Genomic DNA, 24,613 nt, shown 5'->3' with positions numbered 1-24,613 from the left:
AAATCTTCTCTGACCAAACTTTAGGTCACCTGATCTAATATCACCGTGTGTGGCTCAGTGGTAAATGCTGCTTTCTACCATTTCAGTCTTGGAAAGTTTTATTATGTTAAACACTCCATAAAAATATAAATTATTATAATTGACTTGAGAATTTTTGGCATCGTCATTGTGTGAAAATCCTGTAACTCCTTATCTAACAGCATTGTTCGAGCACCTTCACCACAAGGACTGCAGTGATTTAAGGCGGCAAAACAACATCTTCTACACAGATGACTGGGGTTTGGCTGCTGGTCTTGTTAGTGACGCCCAAATCCCAAGAATAAATCTCCCCTGGAATCACCCTCCCTTGTCAATTTCACATGAAATCATTGCTCAATACTGGGTTACAAAGTCCTCGGGGTTAAACCCAGCAGCTTCTCCGGCACCTCCACTCCAGCCAAACTGATACAACAAACCAAAGGGAATTGGACCAGACCCTGGAAAGAAAAACAGCTGCAGGGATATGAGGAAAAGTCAGGGCAATGGGAGGTGCCAGTATGGGGTACAGTGGGCTGAATGGCCTCCACCTGCATTGTAATTATTCAATGAAACACTGAAAAAGAACTGTAACTGGAGGTCAGAGACCAACCTCCACAACCAACACCCGCCCTGATACAAATCAGTTCTTAGTTGGTCTATCTCTGCTTCCAGACTCAGTTCTGGGACAAACGCCTGCAACAAAATAACAGCAAAATACCACGTGGTTGCTGGAAGAACCTCCAACCTTTGACCCGGACACCAGTTGTGACTTTGAGGAGAGCTGCATCCGGTGCTGTAGCAGCGACTGAAACCTGAGGGATTTGACATGGGAGTTGTGGAAAAGATTCGGAAAGGCCACAGGATGTTGAAAGACTTTGCAGAGAGCGAGAGAGAGAAGGTGGGAGGGGGTTGGAGATAGGCTGGTCTTTCGAGAGGGTGTTGTCGTGAAAGTTTGTGACCCGATAGTTGGTGATGGCATATTTGAATAGAGGGGGGGGGGGGGGGGGCGAGAGAGAATAAGAGAGCGAGAATGAGAGCGCAGGAGGGTCAACAACCGGAGAGAGAGCCATGAACAATTTTGGCTGGAATATTGTGTGCAGTTTTAAGTGTCCTTGCTATAGAGGGAGTACAGCAAAGGTTTACCAGGCTGATTCCTAGGATGGCAGGTCTGTCATATGAGAAGACACTAGGTCGGTTAGGATTATATTCATTGGAGTTCAGAAGAGTGAAAGGGGATCTCACAGAAACTTATAAAATTCTAACAGGGTTAGACAGGGTAGATTCAGAAATATTATTCCCAATGGTGGGGGAGTCCAGAACTAGGGGTTATAGTTTGAGGATAAGGGGTGAATCATTTAGAACAGAGGTGAGGAGAAATTTCTTCACCCAGAGGGTGGTGAATGTGTGGAATTCACTACCACAGAATGTAGTTGAGGCCAAAATGTTGTCTGATTTCAAGGAGGAATTAGATATCCTCTTGGGGCTAAAGGGATCAAGGGAAATGGGGGGGGGGGGGGGGGGGTAAGGGGGGAAACAGGATATTGAATTTGATAATCAGCCATGATCAAAATGAATGACAGAGCAGGCTCGAAGGGCCGAATGGCCTCCTCCTGCTTCCAGTTTCTATGTTTCTGAATCTGAAATAAAAAGAGCAAACGCTGAAAATACTCAACATGTCAGCCAGTAACGGTGGCAAGAGAAACAGAGTTAAACTGTCAGGTTGCACAGAATAAATACAGACAAACAGAGGAGGAGCAGGAACAGGCCATTCAGCCCCTCAAGCTTGCTCCATCATTTAATAAGATCATGGTTGATCTGATCGTAACCTCAACTCTTCAATTACAGGGAATAAACATGATGCAGAATTTGATGCTCATCAGCCGATGAGCAGAAGAGAAATGACCTCCAGTGCGGGAAAAACAATTCCTGACCATGGGAAGATAAAGATGTTAAAATCAGCAGCACAGAGCCGAGCGATGGGCAGCGGTGGAAACTTCATTTAGACAGCTGGAAGAAATAACAGTAAAATACCAAACATGGTTCAGATAATCTACTATTAGAGACAGCGTGAGGTAGACAATGTGATCAGGGAGGGCAGAGGTGAAACAGAGCAGAGGATGGACATGGATTCAGATCTATGGTAAAGGAGTCACACCAACCCCAGGGTCCCGGAACCAAAGCACTGCACTAAAAACTCTAAATCGTAGATGAATGCTCAATAATAGGTAAAGGTAAACTTCATGCTGGGGCCTGCAGCTGGAGAGATATGAGAAGCACTGGAGTCAGAGAAAAATCAGTCTTCAAATCTTCTAGCTCCCTGTAAAAGGAGATGACAAGAGCCATGTCTCAATTGTGATTAGAAATGATGAGATAAACATTTTCCTTGGTTTGAGATTGCTGTGTGAAATTCCTCTCTTTCGAACACCATGTAAAGGCAGATCCTAACATCAAACATTCCCTACAATGCAAAAGGAGGCCATTCGGCCATCGAGTCTGCACCAGGTTTCCATTAGAGCACCTTTACCCAGGCCCTATCCCTGTACCGACATACAGACCCCACTAATCAACAGAGCACCGTTACCCAGGCCCTATCTATGTACCCGGACACACTGACCCCACTGATCAACATGGTACCTTTACCCAGGCCCTATCCCTGCACGCTGACACACTGACCCCACTAATCAACAGACCACCTTTACCCAGGCCCTATCCCTGCACGCTGACACACTGACCCCACTAATCAACAGACCACCTTTACCCAGGCCCTATCCCTGCACGCTGACACACTGACCCCACTAATCAACAGACCACCTTTACCCAGGCCCTATCCCTGCACGCTGACACACTGACCCCACTAATCAACAGACCACCTTTAACCAGGCCCTATCCCTGCACGCTGACACACTGACCCCACTAATCAACAGACCACCTTTATCCAGGCCCTATCCCTGCACGCTGACATACTGACCCCACTAATCAACAGAGCACCGTTACCCAGGCCCTATCCCTCTCCTCTGACATACCGGGATTTCAATTTTTGGATCATTGGGATCTTTTCTGGGGAAGGGGTGACCTGTTCAAGAGGGATGGGTTACATCTGAACTGGAGGGGGACTAACATCCTGGCGGGGAGACTTGCTAGAGCCGCTCTGGAGGATTTAAACTAGTTTGGCAGGATCCAAAACAGCAGGGAGACAGAAGAGAAAGTTGAGGACAGCACAGAAGTTAAAGAGAGCACATTAAGTAGTAAAGACAGTGTCAGTAATCCAAGTACCAGACAGATCAGGCAAAAGCAAGACAGAGAGCAAGGGAAGTTCAGATTAAACTGCATTTATTTCAATGCAAGAGGCCTGACGGGCAAGGCAGATGAACTCAGGGCATGGATGGGTACGTGGGACTGGGATATTACAGCAATTACTGAAACATGGCTAAGGGAGGGACAGGACTGACAGCTCAATGTTCCAGGGTACAGATGCTACAGGAAAGATAGAACAGGAGGTGAGAGAGGAGGGGGAGTTGCACTTTTGATTAGAGAAAACATCACGGCCGGACTGAGAGCGGATATATCCAAGGGTTCAGCCACTGAGTCTATATGGGTAGAACTGAGAAATAAGAAGGGGGAAATCACTTGGATAGGGTTGTACTATAGGCTCCCAAATAGTCAGCGGGAAATTGAGGAGCAAATATGTAAGGAGATTACAGATAGCTCCAAGAAAAATAGGGTGGTAATAGTCGGAGATTTTAACTATCCCGACATTGACTGGGACAGCCATAGTATTAGGGGCTTGGATGGAGAGAAATTTGTTGAGTGCATTCAGGAGGAATTTCTCATTCGGTATGTGGATGGCCTGACTGGAGAGGGAGCAAAACCTGATCACCTCTTGGGAAATAAGGAAGGGAGGTGACAGAAGTGTTAGTGAGGAATCACTTTGGGACCAGTGACCATAATTCTATTGGTTTTAAGATAGCTATGGAAAATGATAGGTCTGGCCCAAAAGTTAAAATTCTAAATTGGGGCAAGGTCAATTTTGATGGTATCAGGCAGGAACTTTCAAGTTAATTGGGGGAGTCTGTGGGAAGGCAAAGGGATGTCTGATAAGTGGGAGGCTTTCAAGTGTTTTAATCAGGGTTCAGGGTAAACACATTCCTCTCAGAGTGAAAGGCAAGGCTGGCAGAAGTAGGGAACCCTGGATGACTCGGGATATTGTGGTCCTGATCAAGAAGAAGAAAGAGGCACGTGACATGCATAGGCAGCTGGGATCAAGAGAATCCCTTGAAGAGTATACAGGGTGAAGGAGTTAAGAGAGAAATCAGGAGGGCAGAAAGGGAACACGAGATTGTTTTGGCAGAGAAGGCAAAGGAGAATCCAAAGAGCTACAAATACATAAACGGCAAAAGAGTAACAAGGGAGAGAGTAGGGATCAACAAGGTCATCTATGTGCGGGCCACAAAAGATGGGTGAGATCCTAAATGAATATTTCTCATCAGTATTTACTGTTAAGAAAAGCATGGATGTCAGGGAACTTGGGGAAATAAATAGTGATGTCTTGAGGAGTGTACATATTACAGAGAAAGAGGTGCTGGAAGTCTTAAAGCGCATCAAGGTAGATAAATCCCCGGGACCTGATGAAGTGTATCCCAGGATGTTGTCGGAGGTTAGGGAGGAAATTGCGGATCCCCTAGCCGAGATATTTGAATCATTGATAGTCACTGGTGAGGAGCCTGAAGGTTGGAGGGTGGCAAATGTTGTGCCTTTGTTTAAAAAGGGCTGCAGGGAAAAGCCTGGGAACTACAGGCCAGTGAGCCTCACATCTGTAGTGAGTAAATTGTTGGAAGGTATTTGAGAGACAGGATCTACAGGCATTTAGAGAGGCAAGGACTGATTAGGAACAGTCAGCATGGCTTCGTGAGTGGAAAATCATGTCTCACAAATTTGATTGAGTTTTTTGAAGGGGTAACCAAGAAGATAGATGAGGGCAGTGCAGTTGATGTTGTCTACATGGACTTTAGCAAGGCCTTTGACAAGGTACCGCATGGTAGTTTGTTGCATAAGGTTAAATATCACGGCATCCAGGGTGAGGTATCTAAATGGATACAAAATTGGCTTCTTGACAGAAGCCAGAGGGTGGTTGTAGAGAGTTGTTTTTCAAACTGCAGGCCTGTGACCAGCAGTGTGCCTCAAGGATCAGTGCTGGGTCCACTGTTATTTGTCATTTATATTAGTGATTTGGATGAGAATATTGGGGGCATGGTTAGTAAGTTTGCAGATGATTGGTGGCATAGTGGATAGTGAAGAAAGTTATCTCCAATTGCAACGGGATCTTGATCAATTGGGCCAGTGGGCTGATGAATGGCAGATGGAGTTTAATTTAGACAGATGCGAGGTGATACATTTTGATAGATTGAACCAGGGCAGGACTTACTCAGTTAATGGTAAGGCGTTGGGGGGAGTTACAGAACAAAGAGATCTAGAGGAACATGTTCATAGCTTCTTGCAAGTGGAGTCACAGGTGGACAGAGTGGTGAAGAAGGCATTCAGCATGCTTGGTTTCATTGGTCAGAACAGTGAATACAAGAGTTGGAATGTTTTGTTGAAGTTTTACAAGACATTGGTAAGGCCACACTTGGAAGACTGTGTACAGTTCTGGTCACCCTATTATAGAAAGGATATTATTAAACGAGAAAGAGTGCAGAAAAGATTTACTAGGATGCTACCAGGACTTGATGGCTTGAGTTATAAGGAGAGACTGGGACTTTTTTTCTCTGGAGTGTAGGAGGCCGAGGGGTGATCTTATAGAGGTCTATAAAATAATGAGGGGCATCGATCAGCGAGATAGTCGATATTTTTTCCCAAAGGTAGGGGAGTCTAAAACTAGAGGGCATAGGTTTAAGGTGAGAGGGAAGAGATACAAGTGGGTCCAGAGAGAGAATTCTTTCACACAGAGGGTGGTGAGTGTCTGGAACAAGTTGCCAGAGGTAGGAGTAGAGGCGGGTACAATTTTGTCTTTTAAAAAGCATTTAGATAGTTACATGGGTACGATGGGCATAGGGGGATATGGGTCAAATGCAGACAATTGGGATTAATTTAGGGGTTTTAAAAAATTGGGCGGCATGGACAAGTTGGGCTGAAGGGCCTTTTCCATGCTGTAAACCCCAATGACCCCACTAATCAACAGAGCACCTTCAACCAGGCCCTTTCCCTGTCCCCGGATATTCTAACCCCACTAATCAACAGAGCACTTTTCCCCAGGCCCTATCCCTGTACCCTGACATACTGACCCCACGAATCCCAGAGCACCTTTCCCCCAGACCCTATCACTGTACCCTGACATACTGACCCCACTAACCATCAGAGCACCTTTCCCCCAGACCCTATCACTGTACCCTGACATGCTGAGCGCATGAATCAACAGAGCACCTTTATCCAGTCCCTATCGCTGTCCCCTGACCCCACTGATCAACATGGAACCTTTCCCGAGGCCCTATCCCTGTACGCTGACATACTGGCCCCACTAATCCACAGAGCACCTTTACCCAGGCCCTATCCCTGTACCCTGACATACTGACCCCGCGAATAAACAGAGCACCTTCACCCTATCCCTATCCCCTGTATACCGACCCCACTAATCAAAGAGCACATTTCCCCAGGCCCTATCCCTGTACCCTGACATACTGACCCCAGGAATCAACAGAGCACCTTTAACCAGGCCCTATCCTTATAACCTTACGCAAGAACTAGGAGCAGGAGTAGGCCATCTGGCCCCTTGAGCCTGCTCCGCCATTCAGTAAGATCTTTTTGTGGACTCAGCTCCACTTACCTGCCCACTCACCATAATCCTTAATTCCTTTACTGTTCAAAAATGTATCTATCCTTGCCTTAAAAACATTCAATGAGGTAGTCTCAACTGCTTCACTGGGCAGGGAATTCCACAGATTCACAACCCTTTGTGTGAAGAGGTTCCTCCTCAACTCAGTCCTAAATCTGCTTCCCCATATTTTGAGGCATGCCCCCGAGTCCTAGTTTCACCTACCAGTGGAAACGACTTCCCTGATTCTATCTTATCTATTCCCTTCATAATCTCATATGTTTCTATAAAATCTCCCCTCATTCTTCTGAATTCCAATGAGTATAGCCCCAGTCTACTCAGTCTCTCCTCATAAGCCAACCCTCTCAACTTCGGAATCAACCTAGTGAATCTCCTCTGCACCCCCTCCAGTGCCAGTCTATCCTTTCTCAAGCAAGGAGACCAAAACTGTACACAGTACTCCAGGTGTGGCCTCACCAGCACCTTATACAGCTGCAACATAATCTCACTATTTTTAAACTCCATCCCTCTAGCAATGAAGGACAAAATCCATTTGCCTTCTTAATTACCTGCTGCACCTGCAAACCAACTCTTTGAGGTTCCTGCACAAGGACACCCAGGTCCCTCTGCACAGCAGCATGCTGCAATTTTTTACCATTTAAATAATAGTCCATTTTGCTGTTATTCCTACCAAAATGGATGACCTCACATTTACCAACATTGTACTCCATCTGTCAGACCCTCGCCCACTCACTTAGACTATCTATATCCCTTTGTAGACTTTCAGCATCCTCTGTATACTTTGCTCTGCCACCCATCTTAGTGTCATCTGCGAATTTTGACACACTACACTTGGTCCCCAACTCCAAATCATCTATGTAAATCGTAAACAATTGCGGTCCCAATACTTATCCCTGAGACACACCACTAGTCACTAATCGCCAACCAGCAAAACAACTGTTTACCCCCACTCTTTGCTTTGTTAGTTAACCAATCCTCTATCCATGCTAATACATTACCCATAACACCGTGCACCTTTATCTTATGCAGCAGTCTTTGGTGCGGCACCTTGTCAAATGCCTTCTGGAAATCCAGACACACCACATCCACAGGTTCCCCATTGTCCACTGCACATGTAATGTTCTCAAAGAATTCCACCAAATTAGTCAAACATGACCTGCCCTTCATGAACCCATGCTGCGTCTTACCAGGCCCTTTCCTGGCACCCTGACCCCACTAATCAACAGAGCACCTTTACCCAGGCCCTACCGCTGTCCCCTGACAGACTGACCCCACGAATCAACAGAGCATCTTTACCCAGGCCCTATCCCTGTGCCCTGACACACTGACCCCACTGATCACCAGAGCGCCTTTCCACAAGCGCTATCCCTGCCCCCTGACACAATGACACCATAATTAACAGAGCACCTTTACCCAGGCCCCATTCCTGTCCCCTGACATACTGACCCCACACATCAACTTTACTCAGGCCGTATCCTGTACCCTGACACACTGACCCCACTGATCACCAGAGCGCCTTTCCACAAGCGCTATCCCTGCCCCCTGACACAATGACACCATAATTAACAGAGCACCTTTACCCAGGCCCCATTCCTGTACCCTGACATACTGACCCCACTAATCAACAGAGCAACTTTATCCAGGCTTTATCTTGTACCCTGAAATGCTGACGCCACGAACCACCAGAGCACCATTACCCAGGCACTATTCCTGTCCCCCAAAATACTGACCCCACTAATCAACAGACCATCTTTACCCAGATCCAATCCCTGTACCCTGACACACTGACCCCACTAATCAACAGAGCATCTTTATCCAGGCCCTGTCCCTGTCCCCTGACATACTGGCTCCACGAATCAACACAGCACCTTTCCACAGGCCCTATCCCTGTCACCTGACACAATGACACCATAATTAACAGAGCACCTTTATCCAGGAGGTATCCCTGTGCCCCGACATACTGACCCCACTAATCACAGCACCTTTACCCAGGCCCTGGCCCGATAACCTGACATACTGACCCCACTAATCATCGGAGCACCTTTACCCTGGCCCTATCCCTGTACAAAGAAAAGAGAACTATACAGCACAGGAACAGACCCTTCGGCCCTCCAAGCCTGCACCGATCAGGTGTTCCTAACTAGATCATCCGTTTGTATCCCTCTATTCCCAGTCTGTTCATGTGGCTATCTAGGTAAGTCTTAAATGATCCTAGCGTGTCTGCCTCAACCACCTTGCTTGGTAGTGCATTCCAGGCCCCCACCACCCTGTGTAAAATACATCCCCCGCATATCTGTATTGAACCTTGCCCCCCTTACCTTGAACTTGTGACCCCTTGTGTTTGTCATTTCTGACCTGGGAAAAAGCTTCCAACTGTTCACCCTATCTATGCCCTTCATAATTTTATAAACTTCTATTAGGTCGCCCCTCAACCTCCGTCTTTCCAGGGAGAACAACCCTAGTTTACTCAATCTCTCCTCATAGCTAAGACCCTCCATACCAGGCAACATCCTGGTAAACCTTTTCCGCACTCTCTCCAAAGCCTCCACGTCCTTCTGGTAGTGTGGTGACCAGAACTGGACGCAGTATTCCAAATGTGGCCTAACCAACGTTCTATATAACTGCAACATCATATGCCAACTTTTATACTCTATGCCCCGTCCAATAAAGGCAAGCATGCCATATGCCTTCTTCACCACCTATGCTGCCACCTTTAAGGATCTGTGGACTTGCACACTCATATCCCTCTGTGTGTCTATACTCCTGATGGTTCTGCCATTTACTGTATAGCTCCCCCCTGCATTAGTTCTATCAAAATGCATCACTTCGCATTAATCTGGATTAAATTCCATCTGCCATTTCTCCACCCAATTTTCCAGCCTATCTATATCCTGCTGTATTCTCTGACAATGTTCATCACTATCCGCAACTCCAGCAATCTTTGTGTCGTCCGCAAACTTACTAATCAGACCAGCTACATCTTCTTCCAAATCATTTATATATATCACAAACAGCAGAAGTCCCAGTACAGAGTCCTGCGGAACACCACTAGTCACAGACTTCCAATCAGAAAAAGACCCCTCCACTGCTACCCTCTGTCTTCTATGGCCAAGTCAGTTCTGTACCCATCTAGCTAGTTCACCTTTGATCCCGTGAGATTTAACCTTCTGCACCAGCCTGCCATGAGGGACCTTGTCAAATGCTTTCCTAAAATCCATATAGACGACATCCACGGCCCTTCCCTCGTCAATCATTTTTGTCACCTCCTCAAAAAACCCAACCAAATTTGTGAGGCATGACCTCCCTCGTACAAAACCATGTTGTCCATCGCTAATGAGATTATTCAGTTCTAAATGTGTATAGATACTATCTCTAAGAATCTTCTCCAACAATTTCCCTACCACGGACGTCAAGCTCACTGGCCTATAATTACCGGGTTATCCTTGCTACCCTTCTTAAATAACGGGACCACATTTGCTATCCTCCAATCCTCTGGGACCTCACCTACGTCCAATGAAGAAACAAAGATTTCTGTTAGAGGCCCAGCAATTTCATCTCTTGTCTCTCTCAGTATTCTAGGACAGATGCCATCTGGCCCTGGGGATTTGTCTACCTTAATGCTTCCTAAAACACCTAACACTTCCTCCCTTGTAATTGCGATTTGTTCCAATGGGTCTACACATCCCTCTGAGACACTACCAATCAACGCGTCCCTCTCCTTTGTGAATACTGATGCAAAGTATTCAAGAACAACACAAAGAACAAAGAACAATACAGCACAGGAACAGGCCCTTCGGCCCTCCAAGCCCGCGCCGCTCCCCGGTCCAGGATTGAATCCTGAATCCAGGATCCCCGCCCAATTTTCCAGCCTATCTACATACCAATATCCTATCCACCGAGCTGTCCCTCACAGCTACGATGCTTTGTTCATTACAACCTATTAACTCACCCCCACGCCCCCATTCCAGACCATGTGATCTCCAGGGAGAGGCGAAAACCCAGAGTGAAAAACCCCAGGGCCAATATGGGGAAAAAAAATCTGGGAAATTCCTCTCCGACCCCCTGAGGCGATCGAAACGAGTCCAGGAGATCACAATGGCCCTGATCGGAAAATGCTTCCCAACCCTAGTCATTTCCACTTCCACGAACACCATATGAATTCCCTGCCCCCGAGACAGGTTCCCAACTATCCGCAGTCTCGCTCTGTACTGGCACCAGCAAGATGATCATAGAATGAAGCCTTGAAACGAGAAACAAGGAACAATTAGCCCGCGCCGCTCCCTGGTCCAGACTAGACCACTCTTTTGTATCCCTCCATTCCCACTCCGTTCATATAGCTGTCTAGATAAGTCTTAAACGTTCCCAGTGTGTCCGCCTCCACCACCTTGCCCGACAACACATTCCAGGCCCCCACGACCCTCTGTGAAATATGTCCTTCTGATATCTGTGTTAAACCTCCCCCCCTTCACCTTGAACCTATGACCCCTCGTGAACGTCACCACCGACCCGGGGAAAAGCTTCCCACCGTTCACCCTATCTATGCCTTTCATAATTTTATACACCTCTATTAAGTCTCCCCTCATCCTCCGCCTTTCCAAGGAGAACAACCCCAGTTTCCCCAATCTCTCCTCATAACCAAGCCCCTCCATACCAGGCAACATCCTGGTAAACCTCCTCTGTACTCTCTCCAAAGCCTCCACGTCCTTCTGGTAGTGTGGCGACCAGAACTGGACGCAGTATTCCAAATGCGGCCGAACCAACGTTCTATACATCTGCAACATCAGACCCCAACTCTTATACTCTATGCCCCGTCCTATAAAGGCAAGCATGCCATATGCCTTCTTCACCACCTTCTCCACCTGTGACGTCACCTTCAAAGATCTGTGGACTTGCACACTCAGGTCCCTCTGCGTCTCTACACCCTTTATGGTTCTTCCATTTATCGTGTAGCTCCTCCCTACATTATTCCCACCAAAATGCATCACTTCGCATTTATCAGGATTGAACTCCATCTGCCATTTCCTTGCCCAAATTTCCAGCCTATCTATATCCTTCTGTAGCCTCTGACAATGTTCCTGACTATCTGCAAGTCCTGCCAGTTTTGTGTCGTCCGCAAACTTACTGATCACCCCAGTTACTCCTTCTTCCAGATCATTTATATAAATCACAAACAGCAGAGGTCCCAATACAGAGCCCTGCGGTACACCACTAGTCACAGGCCTCCAGCCGGAAAAAGACCCTTCCACTACCACCCTCTGTCTTCTATGACCAAGCCAGTTCTCCACCCATCTAGCCACCTCCCCCTTTATCCCATGGGATCCAACCTTTTTCACTAGCCTACCATGAGGGACTTTGTCAAACGCTTTACTAAAGTCCATATAGAACATAGAACATAGAACATAGAAAGCCACAGCACAAACAGGCCCTTCGGCCCACAAGTTGCGCCGATCACATCCCCACCTCTAGGCCTATCTATAGCCCTCAATCCCATTAAATCCCATGTACTCATCCAGAAGTCTCTTAAAAGACCCCAACGAGTTTGCCTCCACCACCACCGACGTCAGCCGATTCCACTCACCCACCACCCTCTGAGTGAAAAACTTACCCCTGACATCTCCTCTGTACCTACCCCCCAGCACCTTAAACCTGTGTCCTCTCGTAGCAACCATTTCAGCCCTTGGAAATAGCCTCTGAGAGTCTACCCTATCCAGACCTCTCAACATCTTGTAAACCTCTATCAGGTCACCTCTCATCCTTCGTCTCTCCAGGGAGAAGAGACCAAGCTCCCTCAACCTATCCTCATAAGGCATGCCCCCCAATCCAGGCAACATCCTTGTAAATCTCCTCTGCACCCTTTCAATGGCTTCAACATCTTTCCTGTAATGAGGTGACCAGAACTCCGCGCAGTACTCCAAGTGGGGTCTAACCAGGGTCCTATAAAGCTGCAGCATTATCTCCCGACTCCTAAACTCAATCCCTCGATTAATGAAGGCCAGTACGCCGTACGCCTTCTTGACCGCATCCTCCACCTGCGAGGCCGATTTAAGAGTCCTATGGACCCGGACCCCAAGGTCCTTCTGATCCTCTACACTGCTAAGAATGGTACCCTTCATATTATACTGCTGCTTCATCCCATTGGATCTGCCAAAATGGATCACCACACACTTATCTGGGTTGAAGTCCATCTGCCACTTCTCCGCCCAGTCTTGCATTCTATCTATGTCTCGCTGCAACTTCTGACATCCCTCCAAACTATCCACAACACCACCTACCTTGGTGTCGTCAGCAAACTTACCAACCCATCCCTCCACTTCCTCATCCAGGTCATTTATGAAAATGACAAACAGCAAGGGTCCCAGAACAGATCCCTGGGGCACTCCACTGGTCACTGACCTCCATGCAGAGAAAGACCCCTCCACAGCCACTCTCTGCCTTCTGCAGGCAAGCCAGTTCTGGATCCACAAGGCAACAGCCCCTTGGATCCCATGCCCTCTCACTTTCTCAAGAAGTCTTGCATGGGGGACCTTATCGAACGCCTTGCTGAAGTCCATATAGACCACATCCACCGCTCTTCCTTCGTCAATGTGTTTGGTCACATTTTCAAAGAACTCAACCAGGCTCGTAAGGCACGACCTGCCCTTGACAAAGCCGTGCTGACTACTTTTGATCATACTAAACTTCTCTAGATGATCATAAATCCTGTCTCTCAGGATCCTCTCCATCAACTTACCAACCACTGAGGTTAGACTCACCGGTCGGTAATTTCCCGGGCTGTCCCTGTTCCCTTTCTTGAATATAGGGACCACATCTGCAATCCTCCAATCCTCCGGAACCTCTCCCGTCTCCATCGACGATGCAAAGATCATCGCCAAAGGCTCCGCAATCTCCTCCCTCGCCTCCCACAGTAACCTGGGGTACATCCCATCCGGTCCCGGCGACTTACCAACCTTGATGCCATTCAATAGTTCCAACACATCCTCTTTCTTTATGTCCACATGCTCGATCCTTTCTGTCCACCGCAAACCAGCAGTACAACCACCCAGATCCCTTTCCATCGTGAATACCGAGGTAAAGTATTCATTAAGCAGCTCCGCCATTTCTAACGGTTCCGCACAAACTTTTCTCCCTTCACCTTTTAAGGGTCCTATGCCTTCACATCTCATCCTTTTACTCTTGACATATTTGTAGAAAGCCTTGGGATTCTCCTTAATCTTACCCGCCAAGGCCTTCTCATGACCCCTTCTCGCTCTCCTAATTTCCTTCTTAAGATCCTTCCTACATCCCGTATACTCCTCTAAATCCTTAACACCTCCTAGCTCTCTGAACCTTCTGTACGCCTCTCTTTTCTTATTCACCAGGTTCATCACAACCTTCGTGCACCACGGTTCCCGTACCCTACCAACACCCCCCTGTCTCATCGGAACGTTGTCATGCAGAGCTCCAGACAAACATTCCTTGAAAATCCTCCACTTTCCTTCGGTACTTTTCCCCAAGAATGCCTCCTTCCAATTTACCCGTCTAATTTCCTCCCTGATGACACTGTATTTCCCTTTACTCCAGAGAAACACTTTCCTAGCCTGCCTGATCCTATCTCTTTCCAATGCTATCGTGAAGGAGATAGAATTATGATCGCTATCCCCAAGATGCTCACCCACCGAGAGATCCTCCACCTGTCCAGGTTCATTAGCCAGCACCAGATCAAGTACAGCCTCTCCTCTAGTAGGCTTATCCACATACTGTGTCAGGAAACTCTCCTGGACACACCTAACAAACTCCTCTCCATCCAAACCCCTAGCCCTAGGGATATTCCAATCTATGTTTGGGAAATTAAAATCTCCCATCATGACAACTCTGTTATTCCTACATCTCTCCAGGATCTGTTTCCCCTATATCTATATCTGGATATATATATTTTCTATATCTGGATATAGACAACATCCACGGCCCTTCCTTCGTCAACCATTTTGGTCACTTCTTCAAAAAACACCACCAGGTTAGTGAGGCATGACCTCCCTCTCACAAAACCATGTTGACTATCGTTAATGAGTTTATTCCTTTCTAAATGCGCATACATCCTATCTCTAAGAATCTTCTCCAACAACTTCCCCACCACGGACGTCAAGCTCACCAGCCTATAATTACCCGGGTTATCCTTCCTACCCTTCTTAAATAACGGGACCACATTGGCTATCCTTCAATCCTCTGGGACCTCACCTGTGTCCAGTGACGAGACAAAGATTTGCGTCAGAGGCCCAACGATTTCACCTCTCGTCTCCCTGAGCAGCCTTGGATAGATTCCATCAGGCCCTGGGGATTTGTCAGTCTTTATATTCTCTAACAAACCTAACACTTCCTCCTTTGTAATGGAGATTTTCTCCAACGGTTCAACACTCCCCTCCGAGACACTCCCAGTCAACACATCCCTCTCCTTTGTGAATACCGACGCAAAGTATTCATTTAGGATCTCCCCAACATCTTTGGGCTCCAAGCATAATTCCCCACTTTTGTCCCTGAGAGGTCCGATTTTTTCCCTAACAACCCTTTTGTTCCTAACGTATGAATAAAATGCCTTGGGATTCTCCTTAATCCTGTCTGCCAAGAACATTTCGTGACCCCTTTTTGCTCTTCTAATTCCCCGTTTGAGTATTTTCCTACTTTCATTGTATTCCTCCAGAGCTCCCTCCGTTTTTAGCTGCTTGGACCTAACATACGCCTCTCTTTTCCTTTTGACCAGTCCCTCAATTTCCCTGGTTATCCACGGTTCTCTAATCCTACCCTTCCTATCCTTCTTTTTTTACAGGCACATGCCTGTCCTGTAGCCCTAACAACCGTTCCTTAAAAGACTGCCACATACCAGATGTGGATTTACCCTCAAACAGTCTCTCCCAATCAAGAGCTGCCAATTTCTGCCTGATCCCAATAAAGTTAGCCTTCCCCCAATCCAACACCTTACCCTTGGGACACCACTCATCTTTTTCCATCACTATCCTAAAGCTAACAGAATTGTGGTCACTATTTGCCACATGTTCCCCAACCAAAACTTTGAAGACCTGACCGGGCTCATTCCCCAGTACCAGGTCCAGTATAGCCCCCTCTCTAGTCGGGCTGTCCACATATTGTTCCAACGAACCCTCCTGTACACATTTTACAAATTCCTCCCCATCCAGAGTCCCTGCCCTCAGCGATTTCCAGTCTATACCAGGGAAATTGAAGTCTCCCACTACAACAACCCTATATTTCCTGCACCTATCCAGTATCTCCTGACATATCCATTCTTCCACTTCCCTTGGGCTGTTGGGGGGCCTGTAGTACACCCCCAACATAGTGACTGCGCCTTTCCTGTTTCTAAGCTCCACCCAGACTGACTCGCTACATGACTCCTCCGAATTGTCCTCCCTCTGCACCGCTGTAATATGCTCTCCAACCAATACCGCTACTCCCCCACCTCTTTTGGCCCCTCCTCTGTCTCGCCTAAAACACTTGTACCCTGGAATATTCAGCTGCCAGTCCTGTCCCTCTTTCAACCAAGTCTCTGTCACCGCAACCACATCCAAATTCCTCGTGCGCATTAAGGCCCCAAGTTCGTCTGTTTTACCTGCTACGCTCCTTGCATTGAAGTATAAGCACTCCAGACCCCCAGGCTCAGTGAGGTCATCCTCCCCCAGAGTGCTCTTCTTCTTTGCCAGCCTTGTCCCAGCCCCAAGCTCGTCCCCAGCCACCACACTTATAGACCTAATAGTTTGATCCCCACCCCCCTGCCATACTAGTTTAAACCCCCCCGAACTGCACTAGCAAAGCTCCCAGAGATCATTTAGGATCTCACCTACTTCCTTGGGTTCTGAGCATAATTCCCCTCCTTTGTTCTTGAGAGGTCTGACTCTTTCTCTGACAACCCTCTTGTTCCTAACGTATGAATAAAATGCCTTGGGATTCTCTTTAATCCTGTCTGCCAAGGACATTTCATGACCCCTTTTTGCCCTTCTAACTCCCTGTTTGAGTTCTTTTCTACTTTCTCTGTATTCCTCCAGTGCTTCATCTGTTTTCAGCTGCCTGGACCTTATGTATGCCTCTTTTTTCTTTTTGATTAGACCCACAATTTCTCTGGTTATCCACGGCTCCCGAATCCTACCTTTCCTGTCCTTCCTTTTTACAGGCACATGCCTGTCCTGCATTCCTATCAACTGCTCCTTAAAAGACTCCCACATGCCAGATGTGAATTTACCCTCGAACAGCCTCTCCCAATCAACAGCCACCAAATCCTGCCTAATCCGGCTGTAGTTAGCCTTCCCCCAATTCAGCACCTTACCCATAGGACAACACTCATCTTTTTCCATGACTATCTGAAAGTTTACAGAATTGTGGTCACTGTTCGCCACATGTTCCCCCACTGAAACTTTGATGACCTGACCGGGCTCATTCCCCAGTACTAGGTCCAGTATAGCCCCCTCTCTAGTTGGACTATCAACATATTGTTCTAAAGAACCTTCCTGGATACCTTTTACAAATTCGTCCCCGTCTGGACCCCCAGCCCCAAGGGATTTCCAGTCTATATGAGGGAAATTAAAGTCTCCCGCTACAACAACCTTATTTTTTCTGCACCTGTCCAGAATCTCCTTACATATCCATTCCTCAGCTTCCCGTGGGCTGTTGGGAGGCCTGCAGTATACCCCCAGCATAGTGACTGCGCCCTTCCTGTTTCTGAGCTCTACCCACAGTGTCTCGTTACATGATCCTTCTAAATTGTCCACCCTCTGTACCGCTGTAATATGCTCCCTAACCAGTATTGCTACTCCCCCACCTCTCTTAGCCCCTCCTCTGTCTCGCCTAAAACACTTATACCCGGAATATTCAGCTGCCAGTCCTGTCCTTCTTTTAACCAAGTCTCCGTCACTGCAACTACATCCAAGTTCCACGCAAGCATTAAGGCTCTAAGTTCATCTGTCTTGCCCGTTACGCTCCTTGCATTGAAGCAGATGCACTCCAGACCTCCAGGCTCACTGAGGTCATCCTCCCCCAGAATGCTCTTCCTCTTAGAACATAGAACATTACAGCGCAGAACAGGCCCTTCGGCCCACGATGTTGCACCGACCAGTTAAAAAAAAAAAACTGTGACCCTCCAACCTAAACCAATTTCTTTTCGTCCATGAACCTATCTACGGATCTCTTAAACGCCCCCAAACTAGGCGCATTTACTACTGATGCTGGCAGGGCATTCCAATCCCTCACCACCCTCTGGGTAAAGAACCTACCCCTGACATCGGTTCTATAACTACCCCCCCTCAATTTAAAGCCATGCCCCCTCGTGCTGGATTTCTCCATCAGAGGAAAAAGGCTATCACTATCCACCCTATCTAAACCTCTAATCATCTTATATGTTTCAATAAGATCCCCTCTTAGCCGCCGCCTTTCCAGCGAAAACAATCCCAAATCCCTCAGCCTCTCCTCATAGGATCTCCCCTCCATACCAGGCAACATCCTGGTAAACCTCCTCTGCACCCTCTCCAAAGCCTCCACATCCTTCCTGTAATGTGGGGACCAGAACTGCACACAGTACTCCAAGTGCGGCCGCACCAGAGTTGTGTACAGTTGCAACATAACGCTACGACTCCTAAATTCAATCCCCCTACCAATAAACGCCAAGACACCATATGCCTTCTTAACAACCTTATCTACTTGATTCCCAACTTTCAGGGATCTATGCACACATACACCTAGATCCCTCTGCTCCTCCACACTATTCAAAGTCCTCCCGTTAGCCCTATACTCAACACATCTGTTATTCCTACCAAAGTGAATTACCTCACACTTCTCCGCATTAAACTCCATCCGCCACCTCTCGGCCCAACTTTGCAACCTGTCTAAGTCTTCCTGCAAACTACGACACCCTTCCTCACTGTCTACCACACCACCGACTTTGGTGTCATCAGCAAATTTGCTAATCCACCCAACTATACCCTCATCCAGATCATTAATAAATATTACAAACAGCAGTGGCCCCAAAACAGATCCCTGAGGTACACCACTTGTAACCGCACTCCATGATGAATATTTACTATCAACCACCACCCTCTGTTTCCTATCCGCTAGCCAATTCCTGATCCAATTTCCTAGATCACCCCCAATCCCATACATCTGCATTTTCTGCAGAAGCCTACCATGGTGAACCTTATCAAACGCCTTACTAAAATCCATATATACCACGTCCACTGCCTTGCCCCCATCCACCTCCTTGGTCACTTTCTCAAAAAACTCAATAAGGTTAGTAAGGCACGACCTACCTGCCACAAAACCATGCTGACTATCACCTATCAATTCATTACTCTCCAAATAACTATAAATCCTATCCCTTATAATTTTTTCCAACATCTTGCCGACAACAGAAGTGAGACTCACCGGTCTATAATTCCCGGGGAAGTCTCTGTTCCCCTTCTTAAACAATGGGACAACATTCGCTAACCTCCAATCTTCTGGTACTATACCAGAGGCCAACGACGACCTGAAGATCAGAGCCAGAGGCTCTGCAATCACTTCTCTTGCCTCCCAGAGAATCCTTGGATAAATCCCATCCGGACCAGGGGATTTATCTATTTTCAGACCCTCCAGAATATCCTGCACATCCTCCTTATCAACTGTAATACTGTCTATTCTACTCCCTTGCAACCCAGTGTTCCTCTTTCACTAGGATTTTGGCAATATCTGCTTCCTTGGTAAAAATAGGTGCAAAATGCTCATTTAGTACCTGAACCATACCCTCTGCCTCTCTGCATAGATTGCCTTTATGAGCCCTGATCAGCTACACCACTCGTTACCTTTTACTTTTCATACAGCTAAAGAAAACTTTTGGATTCCCTTTCATGTTAGCTCCTAGTTCTTATCTCATAATTGAGGTTGGTTAACTCAGGGCAAATTCTTCTAACGGTAATGGCAGGTATTAAGAGTGGGAGGGATTCCTGGTCAACATGTGATGGAAAGAATGTTGGAACACCTACCATCATTATCCATAGCACCAGACGACAACATACATGCAAAAATGAATATTGTGACAGCAATTCGAACTCCTCGAGTACACACCACATCCACCACTCTGGATTGCTTGTTCCTTGCCCTTTTCCATAGCTAATCCTAAACCTTATGACACTGATCACTGTCTCTTAAATGTTCCCTGACTGATTTTTGTGGTGGGATTTTACGGCCTCGCTTGTCCCAAAATCATAAAATCCCACTTGAGGTTAAGGGCCTTTCCATGGCCCGCCCCTCGCCCACTCCGATTCCTGTGGCTGAATGGTAAAATTCCGGCCTTGATCTTTTAGGCCCACATCATCCAGCTGAATCAAAATTCAACTTTGCCCCCTCCTTTGCTGGGACAAAAAAACACGATCTAAGAAATTAGAATCATAGAATCCCTACAGTGCAGAAGGGGGGCATTCAGCCCATTGAGTCTGCACCGACCACAATCCCACCCAGGCCCTATCCCCGTAACCCCTCATATTTACCCTGCTAATCCTCCTGACACTAGGGTTAATTTAGCATGGCCAATCAACCTAACCCAAACATCTTTGGACTGTGGGAGGAAACCAGAGCACCCAGAGGAAATCGACGCAGACACGGGGAGAATGTACAAACTCCATACAGACAGTGACCCGAGGCTGGAATTGAACCCAGGTCCCTGGCACTGTGAGGCAGCAGTGCTAATCACTGTGCCACCCTCTTAAGCATGCTTCGGAATTTCCCTCACATCTGTTGGATTAATTGTAAATTTTTTTAAAAGATAGATTTTTGTCAGTTAAGATATGGGGCAAAGGTGGGTATGTGGTCACAAATCAGCTGGGCTCTCCTTATCTAAGAATGTAGTTGCCATAGAGGGAGTGCAGTGAAAGTTAAGCAGACTGATTCTTGGTCACACAAGGAGGGATTGGGTCAACTAGGCTTGTTCACTGGAATTTAGAAGAATGAGAGAATCTCATTAAACATATAAAATTCTGAAGGTGTTGGACGGACTGGATGCAGTCTAGAACAAGGGGTCACAGTCTCAGGAAACAATGTAGGTTATTTAAGACTGAGATGAGGAGACACTTCTCCATTCAGAGGGTGCAGAACCTGTGGATTCATTGACCACAGAAGGTTGTGGGGGCCAATTCACTGAATATACTTGAGGAAATACGATAGATTTCTAGACTCTAAAGGTGTCAAGGGGTCTGGGGGAAGAATCATCGAAACCCCCCGAGCACAGCAGTATGATGTTGAGATAGAGGACCAGAGCAGGCTGAAGGGGCCGAATGACTCCTATTTTCTACATTTCTGTATGCAATGACAAAGCCATCTCAAGGAATTATATGTCAGGGTCCTTTTTATTTGATTTGATTTGATTTATTATTGTCACATGTATCAGTATACAGTGAAAAGTATTGTTTCCTGCACACTACACAGACAAATCACACCGTTCATACAGAAGAAAAGGAGAGAGTACAGAATGCAGTGTCACAGTCATAGCCGGGGAGTAGAGAGAGATCAACTGAGCGCGAGATAAGGCCCATTCAAAAGTCTGATGGCAGCAAGGAAGAAGCTGTTCTTGAATCTGTTGGTTGGTATCTCTTAGATAGCCTTGTCTTGGCCCCACGCTCGTCCCCAGTCTCTACGCTTGCTGACCTATTGTTCTGATCCCCACCCCCCTGCCACATTAGTTTAAACCCACCTGAACCACACTCGCAAAACTCCCAGCCAGGATATTGGTGCCCCTCCAGTTCAGGTGTAACCCGTCCTTCTTGTACAGGTCCCATCCTCCCTGGAAGACTTCCCAGTGATCCACGAATCTGAAACCCTCCCTCCTGCACCAGTTCTTTAGCCACGTATTCAGCTGCACAATCTCCCTGTTCCTAGCCTCACTAGCACGTGGCACAGGGAGTAATCCAGAGATTGTTACCCTGGAGGTCCTGCTTTTTAACCTTCTACCTAACCCCCTAAATTGCTCTTGCAGGACCTCCCTGCTCTTTCTGCCTACGTCATTTGTACCAATGTGGACAATGACGTCTGTCTGGTTACCCGCCCCTTTTTAGGACGCTTTCTATCCGCTCAGAGACATCCAGGACCCTGGCACCAGGGAGGCAGGCTACTATCCTGGAGTCTCGTTCGCGCCCACAGAACCGCCTGTCTGTGCCTCTAACTATCGAGTCCCCACTACTATTGCTCTCCTGTTCTCCCCCTTTCCCTTCTGAGCCACAGAGCCCGACTCTGTGCCAGAGACCTGGCCACCGTGGCTTACCCCTGGAAGGTCATTTCCCCCCCCCCCAAACAGTATCCAAAACGGTATACTTATTTTGGAGGGGAACAACCACAGGGGATCCCTGCACTGACTGCTTCCTCCCAGCCCCTCTCCTGACTGTGAACCAGCTAGCTTCGTTTTTAGGTGTAACCACCTCCCGATAACTGCTATCTATCACCCCCTCTGCCTCCCGAATGATCCGGAGTTCATCTAGCTCCAATTCCCTAAGGCGGTCTGTGAGGAGTTGGATGCACGTCCCACAGGTGAAGTCAGCAGGGTCACTATTGGTGACCCTTACCTCCCACATCCTGCAAGAGGAGCATTGAACTGCCCTAACTGTCATCCTCTCCACCCAAACTCCCAACAAGATAATAAGAATTAGAAAAAGAAAAAGAAAAGCTTACCTGTTCTCACGAGTCTTTTTTTTAGGTTAGAGGAAGGGGGAGGGTGGGAGAGACGACATGTGTAGAGTCTCACATTTCCTCACCGTTCAAATTTACTGGGTAAAACAAAATTACCCAGGTCTCCCCACTGCCAACTTCCGGTTTCCTGCTGCTCTGAAAACAAAACTAACATACCCACTCTATTAATCAACAGACCAACTTTACCCTCGCCCTATCCCTGTATCGTGGCAGACTGACCCCATAATCAAGAGAGCATCTTTCCCCAGGCCCTATCCCTTCCCCTGACATATTGATCCCATTAATCAACAGAGCACCTTTCCCCAAGCCCTATCCTTGTACCCAGACATACTGACCCCACTAATCAACAGAGCACCTTCATCCAGGTCCGATCACTATACCCTCACATACTGACCCCATTATCAACATAGCACCTTTCCCCAGACACTATCTCTGTCCCCTGACATACTGACCCCATGAATCAACAGAGCACCATTACCCAGGCCCTATCCTGACATACTGACCCCATGAATCAACAGAGCATCTTTACCCAGGCCCTATCCCTGTACCCTGACATACTGACCCCACTAATCAAAGAGCATCTTGTCCCAGCCCCTATCCCTATACCATGACGTACTGACCCCACTAATCAACAGTGCACCTTCACCCAGGCCCTATCTCTGTATCCTGACCCCATGAATCAACAGAGCACTTTCCCCAGGCTCTCACCCTGTACCCTCATATACAGACCCCACTAATCAACAAAGCACCTTTCCCCAGGCCCTATCCCTGCACCCTGACAAACTGACCCCACTAATCAACAGAGCACCTTGAACCAGGCCCAATCCCTGTCCCCTGACATAATTACCCCAATAATCAATGTAGCGCCTTTACCCAGGCCGTATCCCTGCACCCTGACATAATGACCCCACTAATCAACAGAGCAGCTTTCCCCCAGGCCCCATCCCTGTACCCTGACAGACTGGCCCCACTAATCAACAGTGCACCTTTACTTTTTATCCCACTAATAAACAGAGCACCTTGAACCAGGCCCAATCCCTGTCCTGTCCCCTGACAAACTGACCCCACTAATCAACAGAGCACCTTTACCCAGGCCCTATCCCTGTCTCCTGACCCCATAATCAACAGAGCACCTTTACCCACGTCATATCCCGATACCCTGACATACTGACCCCACTAATCAACAGTGCACCTTTACCCAGGACCTATCCCTGACCATACTAATTCATAGAGCACCTTTACCCACACCCTATCTATGCACCCTGACAAACTGACCCCACTAATAAACAGAGCACCTTAAACCAGACCCAATCCCTGTCCCCTGACATAATTACCCCAATAATCAATGTAGCACCTTTACCCAGGCCCTATCCCTATCCCCTGACACCCTGACCCAACTAATCAACAGAGCACCGTTACCCAGGCCCTATCTCTATACCCTGACACCCTGACCCAACTAATCAACAGAGCACCTTTACCCAGGCCCTATCTCTATACCCTGACACCCTGACCCAACTAATCAACAGAGCACCTTTACCCAGGCCCTATCTCTATACCCTGACATACTGACCCCACTGATCAGCAGAGCACCGTTACCCAGGCCGTATCACTGCACCCTGACATGCTGACCCCACTAATCCCCCTAACCTACACATCCTGGGACACAGAGATGGCGGCCGCGGCACAGGACCTGATGCCGGATAAAATCCCCGCAGCTGCAAGCCCAGGACCCGCAGGCTCCGATTCCGGCCTTGCCGCCTCCAGCGGGTGTTTGTGAAGCTTCCGCTCCCTCCCCACCCCGACTCCATTCCTCCCTCCCCACCCCGACTCCATTCCTCCCTCCCCACCCCGACTCCATTCCTCCCTCCCCACCCCGGCTCCATTCCTCCCTCCCCACCCCGGCTCCATTCCTCCCTCCCCACCCCGGCTCCATTCCTCCCTCCCCACCCCGGCTCCATTCCTCCCCCCCAACCCCGGCTCCCGGCTCAATTCCTCCCACCACCCCACAGATTCTCACCCGCTGAAAGAAACGCCTCCCGCACTTGCAGGGTTCCGAGCAAAGCGACACTGCGCATGCGCACCGGGTTC

The 24,613-nt window shown here is 47.8% G+C and overlaps 1 protein-coding gene and 1 long non-coding RNA gene across 3 annotated transcripts in view; one reads left to right on the top strand and one right to left on the bottom strand.

Moving 5' to 3' along the window:
• LOC144480702 (uncharacterized) overlaps positions 1–24,613 on the top strand; it is a 130,067-nt gene that overhangs the window by 89,254 nt on the left and 16,200 nt on the right. The window lies entirely within an intron of this gene.
• LOC144480954 (uncharacterized) lies at positions 1,765–24,613 on the bottom strand. 2 transcript variants are annotated; one of them, XR_013495726.1, is made up of 3 exons: positions 24,543–24,613; positions 22,508–22,672; positions 1,765–2,025 (listed from the first exon to the last, which is right to left on the bottom strand). It is a non-coding gene; the product is annotated as an uncharacterized LOC144480954 (long non-coding RNA). The 2 variants fall into 2 exon arrangements; XR_013495727.1 differs by lacking the exon at positions 24,543–24,613 and adding an exon at positions 24,096–24,160 and having other exon boundaries at positions 1,771–2,025.

Source organism: Mustelus asterias, chromosome 30 (genome assembly GCF_964213995.1).
Source record: "Mustelus asterias chromosome 30, sMusAst1.hap1.1, whole genome shotgun sequence".
In the NCBI taxonomy this organism is placed as follows: domain Eukaryota; kingdom Metazoa; phylum Chordata; class Chondrichthyes; order Carcharhiniformes; family Triakidae; genus Mustelus; species Mustelus asterias.
The sequence above is the reverse complement of the archived record's forward strand: the minus strand, read 5'-3'. Positions and strand labels throughout refer to the sequence as shown.